We start from the raw sequence: 12282 nt of genomic DNA, 5'->3' as shown, positions 1-12282 counted from the left end.
TGTATACATTTCAAAATGATTCAAAAAAGTGAAAACTTACCCTCATTAATTATAAAGGTTTATGTTGGCAACCACTTAGTTCCATCTCCAAGAAATTATAAAATAGGTACTTCAAGTGTTTGGGAACAAAAACAAATTGGCTGTTTTAGAATTCATGAATACTAATAATTCATTTACTTATAATGCTTATAATTAATTGGTTTAAAATTATCCACTGCAGTATTGAATAGGATATTTAAAGGTCACCATTGCTCTGGGCTCTCATTTAAAACTTGAATCGAACAAAAATACATTGTGGATATCAGTTAAAGCATTTGAAATTGTTCTCTAGCTGAACTTGGCCTAGAATAATAAATGATGCACCCACTAGCTGTCTTTTAAGAGTTTTGATCTATACTCTGTGATTAAGTTACTATAAAACCATAATTTCTAAGGTTTTGGATGATGGGAATATGCCAATCACTTCAGAAATGGAGTGAAGCAGAATGAATTATGTATACACTAAGTAATTTCTTGTTAGATGTTTAGCAACTAACCTTCACTTTTTTTTTCTTCACTGAAAATGCCAATTTAATTTATGTGCTAAACCATGTTTAATACTGAAGATATCAAATTCAAATAAAAAACCCTTTTTATCAATGAGCATCCAACAATAAATCTTAATAAAACTGAAACAACATATCTACACAAAGTGAAACGAAGAAGAAATAGCATTTTTTTGTAATTTTTGATTAGAAGTGTGTTAGATATGTTGATACTGCTAAAATGGGTTATTTGTAATTTTTTAAGTTATAACTCTTCAGAAAAAGTTGTTACTGTTGGTTCATAGAATTTTTCAAACTGTATTCCATGGAATACTGTTTTGGGAAATGTTTTCTAAATTTATTTTTCATTTTTTAATTAGAATTGACATTAAATATTATATTAGTTTCAGGTGTACAGCATAGTGGCTAGACATTTATATAACTTACAAAGTCATCTAGAACCCACCTGACACTATATATAGCTATTACAATATTATTGACTATATTCCCTATGCTCTACTCTACATCCCTGTAACTATTTTGTAACTTGGTAGAAGTGCTACCAACAGGGTTCCACAACCAAATAAATTTGAAGAATTGTGGATGATGGTTCTTTAGCTATGTCTTCTTAGTCTAAACAGGTTTTTCTATAGTGCTGGATGAATGCAGGATAGCATATCTATCCACTTAATGATGTCTTTTCTATTGATCAAAAAACATTTTGTTTAAATATGATATATAATCAACAATACATAAAGAACTACAAATGCCAAGTGTGACAGATTACACAGTCAGTATTTGCCAGAGTCTGGATACAAACTCAGGCAGTCTGGCGTGAGAGCTAGTGCTGTTCCACACCATGCTAGATTGCCTCTCTTGAACATTTGTTTGTATATAGTGCTAACCAAAGATGATACTGAGATTTTTAAGGTCACTGACTCTGACCTTGGATAAGTTACTTAATCATTCTTACCCTCTGTTTCTGTGACTGAGTGATGAGGATAATAATGTTTCTATGCATCTAGGGTAGTTTTGAGGATTGTAGGTAATATATGTAAAGTACCTAATCTAGCACTCAATACATAACTGTTGCTGCTGATAGTGATGGTGGTACCACCTCCTTTCTCCAGGACTTCCTGCTCAAAACTTCACATGATCACACAAACAGACACACAGGAACAGATATGTAATTCAGTAAGCATTGGATGATTTATTTGAGGTCAAGACTGAGGAAAGAATGTTATGTTGGTAAGGTAGGGCTTGAGGCAGAGATGATTCCCTTGGGCTATCTATCTGCCCTATGGCATCAGAAAGAGTCAGACAGGGTAAGGGATTAAAACAATTCATTGATCCTAGACCTCTCATACCACTGAGAGCTCTGTCTTTCCAAGGTTTTTCCAAAATGAGGGAGAAATTGGCATTAGGATTGTTAGATGTATCTTTGAACATATAAATCTGAAATTATGATTGCATGAGTAAGCATTTTCTTGGAAGAGCTCATTTGTATTTTAAAATGTGCTGAAAATCCATAGAAACATATTAGAAATGGTTTGAGACTATAATTATAAACAGTGACATAAAATAATTATGATAATATTCCCAGAGTCTTTAGATCATCTTTTGCTTTGGAAGTGATTTTGGAATATTTATAGTATTCTGTGGAAAATTAGATATTTTAAAAATGTGTGTTAGTTAAAGAACTAGGTCATTATAGCAATCTTGCATCTTAGTACTTTATGATGACTAGGTTAATATGTTCATAAAACATCTGTATGAAAAAATCCAGATGTAAAACACCCATGTGTTTAGCAACATCCAGATCATCTGCTAAATTTGGCCTTTGTTTTATTGTTTAAATGTCACAATGGGCTTTATCTCTACTTCTTTCACATAAACTTATTTCTAGAAATTGTTTTTAACTAGATGAGTTAAGAACTTAGAAAACTAAATATATCTACATCCCCAACTACTAATCCTACCCTTTAAAATGATGTTTTAATTATTTTAAAGAAAAAATCTACTGGGCATATTTTATTACTCCTCTTGACTGAATTCCTTTATAAGCCTTATGTTGACTGTTAATGGAGGCAAATGAAAATTTCATTTAATAATTATGCTTGGTAAAATATACAATTTGACCTCTTCAGCTGTACCAGTCAATGAAATTTATTGAACTCACTTTGTTACACCAAAGACAAAATTAAACTTTAGGAAGAGATGCAAAGGAAGCTGAAGACATGAAATTATGTATTGAGCTATAGTTCTTACACTCTAATGTTTATAAGCATAACTTAGGGAACTTTTTTAAAATGGAAATTATTGGGTCCTGCCTCCCAGAAATTTAGACATATTAGGTCTTGGATAAAGGCCAGCAACCTACATTTCCAATAATCTTCCCAAGATTCTGATGCAGGTGATCCTTAATCAACTACTTTTAACTCTAGAGATAGACATATTCATGCATAGTGGCTTTCAACATTTGCAGTGTATTGGAATCCTTTGGGGAGGTTTAAAAATACAAATGCTTAGCCACCACTTTTAGACTATTAATGTCAAATTATGTGGGAGAAATACTCACTAGGATGTGCCAAGGCTGCTTCTGTCTCCTCCATTCAATCTCTTGTTCACCTCTAATTGAATTTACTCCCAATGCTGGATTAGATAAGATCTTTGTCTAAAAATTTAAACTCACTTCTATTTCATGTAAAGCACATGCACTTAACCTCTTTACCAGTTTTTCTCAAAGTGTGAACCATGGTCCAACTGTATCAGCCTCACCTTGGTAGCTTCTTAAAAATGCTTATCTCTAGGCTCTATCCCCAGATATTTGAATTCAGTAGGTTTTAATAAAGCCTGATCTACATTGGTAAAAGTCCTTTTGATGGATAAGATCCAAGAGAATCATTATCTATACCAAGAAATGTTATTCTTCAACAGTCTAGAAAATGCCTCTGTCACTTCTACTGTTAACATCTCCAGTAACAATAAACTCGTGAATTTCTCTGGTGGCCAATTCCAAGTTCTTGGTTTAAAATTCTTTCTTAAACTATGCTAAGCCCTAGGCCAAGCCTCAGTTTTCTTTGGCACTTGGTATCCTTGCTTCCAGGCCCTCTTGGTGGACAGAGCTAAAGAATACACACACACACACACACACACACACACACACACACATATATATAGCTATTTGTATATTTGTTAAAAACACTGAGTCATACTGATTCCAATCCTATACCACAGAGTTTAATCTAGCCATCCTTGTGAAGTCATTGTAATATGTTCTATGACACTGAGAAAACTGGTTTTCATTATCCACAATATATTTACTAATTTGCTCAATCCTAGAATACAAATAAAGTAGTTTCAGAATTGCTAACTCTTACTTCTATGAAAACCCAACTTACTTATTAGAGTACAGTATTTATAGTTCTATATCTTTTTAGCTTGAGATTATATAGTCAAAATAATATACTCGAGAATTACTTAGATAAGTTACCACCCTTGTATCTTCTTTCACTGAGATTGTGTTGCTATTTATTTGACAAACAATTGGTTTCTTTTGTTTCTGTTTTTAATTTAATTTCTGAGCCCCCTCCTATCTTTGTTAAGTGTATGTATGTATGAATAACTGTTTGTATTTTATTTTTAAAAAATAAAATAAAAATTTTACTTAAAAATATACTTTTGAGACTTTGACTTAAAGAGCTCTTTCCCCCCCCCAGAGCCATTTCTTCAGTGCCCAGCCCACCCCACCCCTCACTTCCAATACATTTTCTTTTTCTTAAACTAAACATCCCTTGTCTTCATGTGAGGTAGACTAGAGGTTGATGTTATTTGTCAATGTGTGTTTCATCCATTATCTACATCAGTCATGTGGAGTGACTTATTAAGATTAAGACTTCTGGGCTCTACTCTAAACCTATTGAATTAGAATCTCTGGTGAAGAGACCTAGGCACCTACAAGTTTATTAAGTTTTCTAAGTGATTCTGATGACAGTGGGTTACAGAACACCCTTTTAAAAGTAATGCTAAAAAGGTTATATGTGTGGTATTTATTTATTTATTATTTAAAATCTATCTTTATTGATTTAAGAGAGAGAGAGAGAGAGAGAGAGAAACATCAATGATGAGAGAGTCATTGATCAGCTGTCTCCTGCACACCCTCTACTTGGAATTGAGCCCAAAACCCGGGGCATGTGCCTGACTGGAAATTGAACCACGATCTCCTGGATCATAGGTCGATTCTCAACTGCTGAGTCATGCCAGCTGGGCATATGTGTGGTATTTAGCATGGGGTGGAATTCAGTTAAAATCTAAGCCCTGTCACTCACTACCTGTATTCAGGCCCTAAACAGATCTCATGTGTTAGAGTCCTTAAATCTGTCTTGCCCTCCATTCCTCCTTGTCTTAATAGTCTCTCCTGTGCATGCTCTGTTAAGGCATTCTCTTTCGACTTTCGTCAGAGAAAGCTTCCTCAGTAAGTGTTACTATTTCCATTATTCCTTTCTGTACATGTCCATTTATCCAGTTGTTTTATCTACCCTTTCTTCTAGTCCAGTCTCGAAATGGTTGCCAGTTCTTCTACTGAGTCATGTTTGCTGAATGGCCTGGATTCATTCTTCTAACCAATCTGAGACTCAAGTATTAATGGCTTTGTTTTGGGGTCTCTGAGCTTATGATGCTTTTAGAACAACCACAACTGCAATGTACAGAACTCATTGGCAAAATATATTTGCCAACCTTAGATCCATCCCTCCCTACACCCATTGCTCCTTTGTATTCCAGAATTGCCAACTCCCCCATATCCTATCCCATAGCTACAGAAGACATCACAGCTCTTGGGAGTGGAGGACATGAGATCAGGGAAGGCTGCATTTGAGCTTTGCCTTGAAGGATGCTTAGGATCCACTGTCATTGATGGAGGGCAAGAGAAGACCAGAAAGAATCAACAATTTGAACAATGCATGAATGCTGCAGATCAATGGCTCTTAAAATGTGATCTCCAGACCAGTAGCATCAACATCATCTGAAAACATAAAAAATGCAGAGTCTCAAGCCCCACAGCAGACTTAGCTAATCAGAACCCCTGAGAATAAGTTCCAGGAATCTGTGTTTTAGCAGGCTTCCAAGTGATTCTGATTCATACTAAAGTTTGAGAACTGCTGCTACAGGGCTTAAAAGTATAAAATTTTGGACTTGGTACATCGAGATTCAAGCCTCAGCTGCTGTCACTTGGTAGATCAATTTATGGATCTACTCATTTTACTTGCTCCCTGCTCTTACCCTGTTCACTCATCTTCTCTTTTACTTACTACCCTTGGATAGTGGTTTAGTGGGCAGCCATTTTTTCTCACCAGCCCTCTGTCTTTAAATGACTGCCAATATGCCTTCTCAAACATAGTTCCAATGGGATTGGAATTTACTGTTCTGACCAATCAGAAGACTAGTGTTTATTTTGTTGTTATTAACTTATTTCATTTATAGCCTTTGAAAACATGTGTTCAAATTTTCATGTTGAGTTAGAAGCTTGGTTATTCGCTATGCCCTACCACTCATTTTAAAAATCTGTTTTAAATTTTATTATTTTTATTTTAATTGTTTTTTTCAATTACAGTTTATATTTGATATTATTTTGTATTAGTATTAGGTATATAGCATAGTGGTTAGACAATCATATACTTTACAAAGTGTGCCCCCTATTTTAAGTACCCACCTGGCACCATACATACTTATTATAATATTATTGACTATATTTCTTATGCTGTACTTTATATCCCCATGACTATGTTGTAACAACCAATCTGTACTTCTCAATACCTTTACATTTTTTTACCCCGAACCCCCCTCTCCTCTGGCAACCAGTAGCCTGTTCTCTGTATCTTTGTCTGTTTCTGTTTTGTTTGTTCATTTATATTGCTCTTCAAATTCCACATATAAGTAAAATCATATGGCATTTGTCTTTCTCTGTATGACTTATGTCACTTAGCATAATACCCTCTAGGTGCAACCATGCTGTTGCAAATGGTAAAATTTCACTCGTTTTTATGATTGAGTAATATTTCATTGTATATATGTGCCTCTTCTTTATCCACTCATCTATTGATGGGCACTTCAGTTGCTTCCATAGCTTGCTATTGTAAATAATTCTGCAATGAGCATAGGGGTGCATATATTCTTTTGAATTAATGTTTTGGGTTTCTTCAAATATATACCCAGAAGTGGAATCACTGGGTCATAAGGCAGTTGCATTTTTAATTTTTGAGGAAATTCTATGCTGTTTTCCACAGTGTATGCCTTACCACTCCTTAGTACAGCAATAGTTGTGCACTACTGTACATCAGAATCACTCAGGAGAGCAGCCCAAGATGATGGACTTCGAGGATTGGGTGTCGGATGAGGAGAAGTTATGCATAGCTGCTAAATTCATCACTCATGCACCCCCCTAGGGAATTTAATGAAGTATTCAATGATGTTCAGCTACTACTTAATAATGACAGTCTCCTCAAGGAAGGGGCAGCATATGCATTTGCCCAGTATAACATGGATCAGTTCATGCCTGTGAAGATAGAAGGATATGAAGATCAGGTCTTAATTACAGAACACGGTGACCTGGGTAATAGCAGATTTTTAGACCCAAGAAACAAAATTTCCTTTAAGTTTGATCACTTACAGAAAAAAGCAAGTGACCCCCAGCCGGAGGAAGCAGATGGAGGTCTGAAGTCTTGGAGAGAATCCTGTGACAGCACTTTAAGGGCCTATGTGAAAGATCATTATTCCAACAGCTTCTGTACTGCTTATGCTAAAACTATAGATGGACAGCAGACCATTATTGCGTGTATTGAAAGTCACCAGTTTCAGCCTAAAAACTTCTGGAATGGCCACTGGAGATCAGAATGGAAGTTCACCATCACACCACCTACAGCCCAGGTGGTTGGAGTACTTAAGATTCAGGTACACTATTATGAAGATGGCAATGTTCAATTGGTTAGTCAGGATTCAATTGGTTGTACAGGATTCAGTAACTGTTTCTAATGAAGCCCAAACTGCCAAGGAATTTATTAAAATCATAGAACATGCATGAAATGAGTATCAGACAGCAATTAGTGAAAACTATCAAACAATGTCAGACACCACATTCAAGGCCTTTAGCTGGCAGCTTCCAGTTACCCGCACCAAAATCGACAAGAACAAGATACTCAGCTACAAGATTGGCAAAGAAATACAGAATGCTTAAAGGCTAAGTGTAGGGTTCTTCGATACATGGAAAAAAAGGTTTCAACATATGACCATATGATAAATAAGTGATTTATAAACAAGAGTGATATTTTGCTAGGGCTTTCAGAGTTAACAGGTTTTCTAGCCTCACGGAACACTGTTAAACCTATAATAGCATTGTCTTGATACTTTTGTGTTCTCTGCCTTGTAATTTTCTGTTTTCGCTATATCTACTTGTAAATCTTTATTTTTAATTCTGCCACATTTAATAATGGAGAGAGAGATCTATCCTGGAGTCATTTTACTACTTAGAAAATTTTCCTAGCCAGGAAGCCCTGTTACTGGTATAGACAAGTAATATGGTCAGTGCTTTTCTACCCCATCCTTCAGATCACACCTGTACTTCCATGGTTTGTACTGATCACCAACAGCCAGAGTCTGTGCCATTGCCTGTAGCGAATGGAAGACACCTCCATCCTCCCTGCTACTGCTTCGGTCATCACATATAGCACTGCTTAGCTGTAGTTTTCAAAAGTTTGGATTGGGGCTTTTCAGGTCCTTTTGTCGGGCAAAGGAAGTTTTCCGGAAATTCCATGATAGCCACCTTCTCTGGGGAAGCTGTTTTTAAATCCAAAGACTTGAACCACATTCCCACATGTGAATGTGTTTGCTTTCCCGCCCCATTGTCTTCTTCCCATCTAGTACCAACATAATTGTAGACGTCTGCATTTTTAGCAATCTTACCATTATTATTTTTTTAATATTCAAAGAACTGCTGACATACGAGGGCCGTAGTAGAGTATCAGACTTGAAAAATGCAGATGAAGAAGTAATAGGTATCTGTGCTTTAATACACGTGGCAGGATTGTACTAGGAGCAAATGAATTGAACACCCTGTAAGTCACAAAAAAAACTTGAAAATGAACCAAAGTTTAAGAACACCTTCCAGGCAGTATCTTTCTATTGCAACCTGTTATTTAAGGGAATACTAGTGATTTGTTCTAAATAAGATGGAAAACTTGTTCCAGATTACTTTTCTTCAGTCCTGTCTGCCAAGAACTTAAATGTAACTGTGATATAGCAGCCCTTCCTAGATGTATTGGCAGGTATATGTGTGACCGCAGAAAACACAGGTGGCGCAGACATGATATGACAACTAAATTGTGGATTCATTTACATTGTTTACACTTCTATGACCAGGCCTTAAGGGAAGGTCAGTTTTTAAAAAAAAACAAGTAGTGTCTTCCTACCTACCTACATATACATGTCAAAAAAGAAGGGTGTTTGTGCTTCAGCTTTGTTTTTGCTCAGTAATCCAGTCAAGCAAGAGTTTGTTTCCAAGTGACCTGTTGAGCTGTGTAAGCATTTTTGTTTATTTCAAATAAAATATATTTGTATTGTTTGTTATTCGTACTATCCATCCATTCCACACTATCCTCTGTATCAGGTAGTGCAATAGAAATATACCTGTTTTGTTCTAAAAAAGAAAAGAAAAAAGAATAACTCAGGAAACTAGTTTGAAATTACCCAGATGCCTGGTCCTGACCCCCACTCCCCACCTAAGATTCTGAATCAGTGAGGTTGAGATAAGGCCCAGAAATACATATTTTTGACAAGAATACCAAGATATGTTGATGCAGAGATTTACAGATCACAATTTGAGCAACACAGATCTAGGAGCTTATAATGTAATAAAGGAAGCAAAATAAATACATACTTTCTCAGAGTATATCAGATGAATACCAACCATGGAACTGGTACTGTTGCAGAACCATTAACATGTAAACAACTACTTTTACCTCTAGAGATAGACCCATTCATACATAATTTTTCAACTCTTACTGTGCATCAGAATCCTTTTTTGGAAAAAGTTTTTAAAATATATAGAAATTTTATTTAAAAATGTAAAAATTCTGATTTAGTTGGTCAGAGTGGGGACCTGGTATATTTTGTAAAGCTCTCAGGTGATTTTATGGTATAGCTAGAACTGAAAGCCCTGTATTTGGTTGGGACACATGTGGGGGCATGGGAGGAGGAAAGAATCTGTGGCCAATAAGGTAGTGATTAGAGAAATTACAAGCAAGCTGTGCTAGTTTCAGGAAAAAAAAAAAAAGTCAGTTGAATATTTGAAAAGGCAAACAACATCACTGAGTAAACTTTATTTTTAAATATAGAAAACAATTGTTTATTAAAAATTCATTCAACAACAATTTTGAGTGCTTACTATGAGCCAAGCAGTAGGACAGGCTCTGGAGATATAGACCTGAAGACAACATACAGAACCTTGCCTTCATGAGACCATTTGACATATGATTATTTAAGTAAAAAAATAATTATACAAATAACTAATTATAAATATTATGCATGTTATAAAAACATATATCAAAGAGTACTTAGCTTAGTCTGGAAGGTCAAGGAAAGACTTTCATAAAGAGGATTATTACAGTTTTAGACTTGATGCATGGTTAGGATAAAGTTTTATATATGTTTGGAGGGCTCTGAGACAACAAAGAATGCTATTACAGTGGTTTCAAAAGTGTAGTCCCAGACCATCAATATCAGCAACATCTGGGAACTTGTTAGAGATACGAATTCTCAGGCCCCACCCTAGACCTACTGAATCAGAAACTCTGGGAGTGAGACTCAGCCATCTGTGTTTTAACAAGCCCCCCAGAGGATTCTAATCCTAACTTAAGTGTGAGAACTACTGGCCTACTCTAAGAATCTGAAAGATGGCCAAAGTGGTAGAACATCATGAGCAAAGGGGGAAAGGACAAAAGAGGAAGCTGCAAAGAAATAGGAATGAGATCTTGCAGGACTCTGTAAGCCTTATTTAAAGATTTTGAATTGTTTAACAACAATAACAACAAATCACTTTAACTGAATGTGTATTATGTGTAAGATTCATAAATAACCTTACTGTTCCCTTTTGTAAGTGAGTAAACTGAGTCTCAGAGATGTCACTTTTCCAAGGTTCTAAAGTCAATAATCCAGCCACTTTTTCTCCAGAGCCCAATTTGTTAACCATTCAGTTGTACTGATTATTTGAAGCCAATGGGAAGCTATTGGAGGGTCTTAAATAAGGGAGAGAGATGATTACACTGAACTTATCAAAATATTACCTTAGTTACTGTGTGGCGAATGATTTGGAGGGTCAAGTCAAGCAGTAAGAAGACCTGTTAAGAATCTATTGTAGAAATTCTTGTGAAAGATGGTAATGGCTTGGACCAAAGTGCAAATGGAAAGAAGTAGGTGAATTCAAGGTATGTTTTAGAGATAGAATTAATAGAAATAGAAATACAAGGTGTCCTAAAAATGTATACACACCTTGAACAATTTTAAAGGCAACATTTGGCAAGACTTTGGTTGTTACAACTTGGAGGAGTTGTGTTACTGGCAGCTAGTGGGTAGAGGGCAGGGATGCTGCTAAATATTCTACAGTACACACAACAATCCCCTACAACAAAGAATTATCCAGCCCAAAATGGCTGTAGTGTCCATGTTGAAAAAACCCTGTGCATTGTCAAGGAAATCATCTAATCAGAGGGAGGCCAGTTAAATTTTCCCCCACTAAAAGCTGTGCTTGGTTCCCACTTCTTTGTTCCTCTTGGTTTTCTCAGTCCTATGCTTAGGATAATTGACAGTTCCTAGAATAAAGATACAACATTTTTCTATCTGCAAACTCACTTCTCTTGAGAAAGCCACTGACCTTTGTGATGTATACATCTATGCCATGTATAAAAATTGCTATGGACTAAATGTTTGTGTCACCTCAAAATCCATATATTGAAACACTAATCCCAATGTGATAGTAATAGGAGGTGGGGCTTTGGGCCAGTAAACAGATCATAAGGGTGGAGCCCTCATAAAAGGGATCAGTGCTTTTATAAGATGAAGCCAGAGATCTAGTTTGCTTTCTTTGCACCATGTGAGGATGTGAGAAGTCAACCTTCTGCCATTCAGAAGACGGACCTTGTCAAGATCCCAAACCCACTGGTACTCTGATCTTGGACTTCTAACCTCTAAAACTGTGAAAAATAAATGCTTGTTGTGTAAGCCAACCAGTATATGGTATTTTGTTATAGCAGCTTGAACTAAGACAAATATTTTGTGTCTACTGTGCTAGTTCTGAGTTATAGTGAATAAGATGGACAAGCTGTCTTCCCTTATGGTCCCATAGAATTTTCATTTTAGTGAGGGATATAGACAAGCAAGCAGACAATTATACTGCTGAATGGTAGATGCTGTGATGGTGGAAGTCCACATTCTCTGGGACCTCATTATGTATCTATTAAGACCAAGAATTTAGTGGCAACTTGCCTTAGAGGTGTAACTCTTCTCTGATAGTATCTTGAACTTATCATTTCCCCTTTCACTGGGCATTTAACTGGGCTGACAACCTGCTCACCCTGGTCCTTGATTCAGCCCTGCCTTCCAGGAAAGATAGGTGGGGGAATGGAGGGAAATGACGTGGAGTGGAGTGTGAGGGCATCTTTCTGCAGAAAGTGACTATAAGCAGAAGCAGCAGGACAAGAAGAAATTAATC

At 36.2% G+C, this 12282-nt stretch overlaps 1 pseudogene across 1 annotated transcript; it reads left to right on the top strand.

Annotated features, from left to right (window-relative positions):
- The first annotated feature begins 6886 nt into the window (after positions 1–6886).
- On the top strand, positions 6887–7882 carry LOC308550708 (F-actin-capping protein subunit alpha-1 pseudogene; annotated as a pseudogene). Its single transcript has one exon. The product of its transcript is annotated as an F-actin-capping protein subunit alpha-1 pseudogene (transcript).
- The last annotated feature ends 4400 nt before the right edge of the window (positions 7883–12282 follow it).

This window comes from Miniopterus schreibersii (genome assembly GCF_964146895.1).
Source record: "Miniopterus schreibersii genome assembly, chromosome: X".
NCBI lineage: Eukaryota > Metazoa > Chordata > Mammalia > Chiroptera > Miniopteridae > Miniopterus > Miniopterus schreibersii.
The sequence above is the reverse complement of the archived record's forward strand: the minus strand, read 5'-3'. Positions and strand labels throughout refer to the sequence as shown.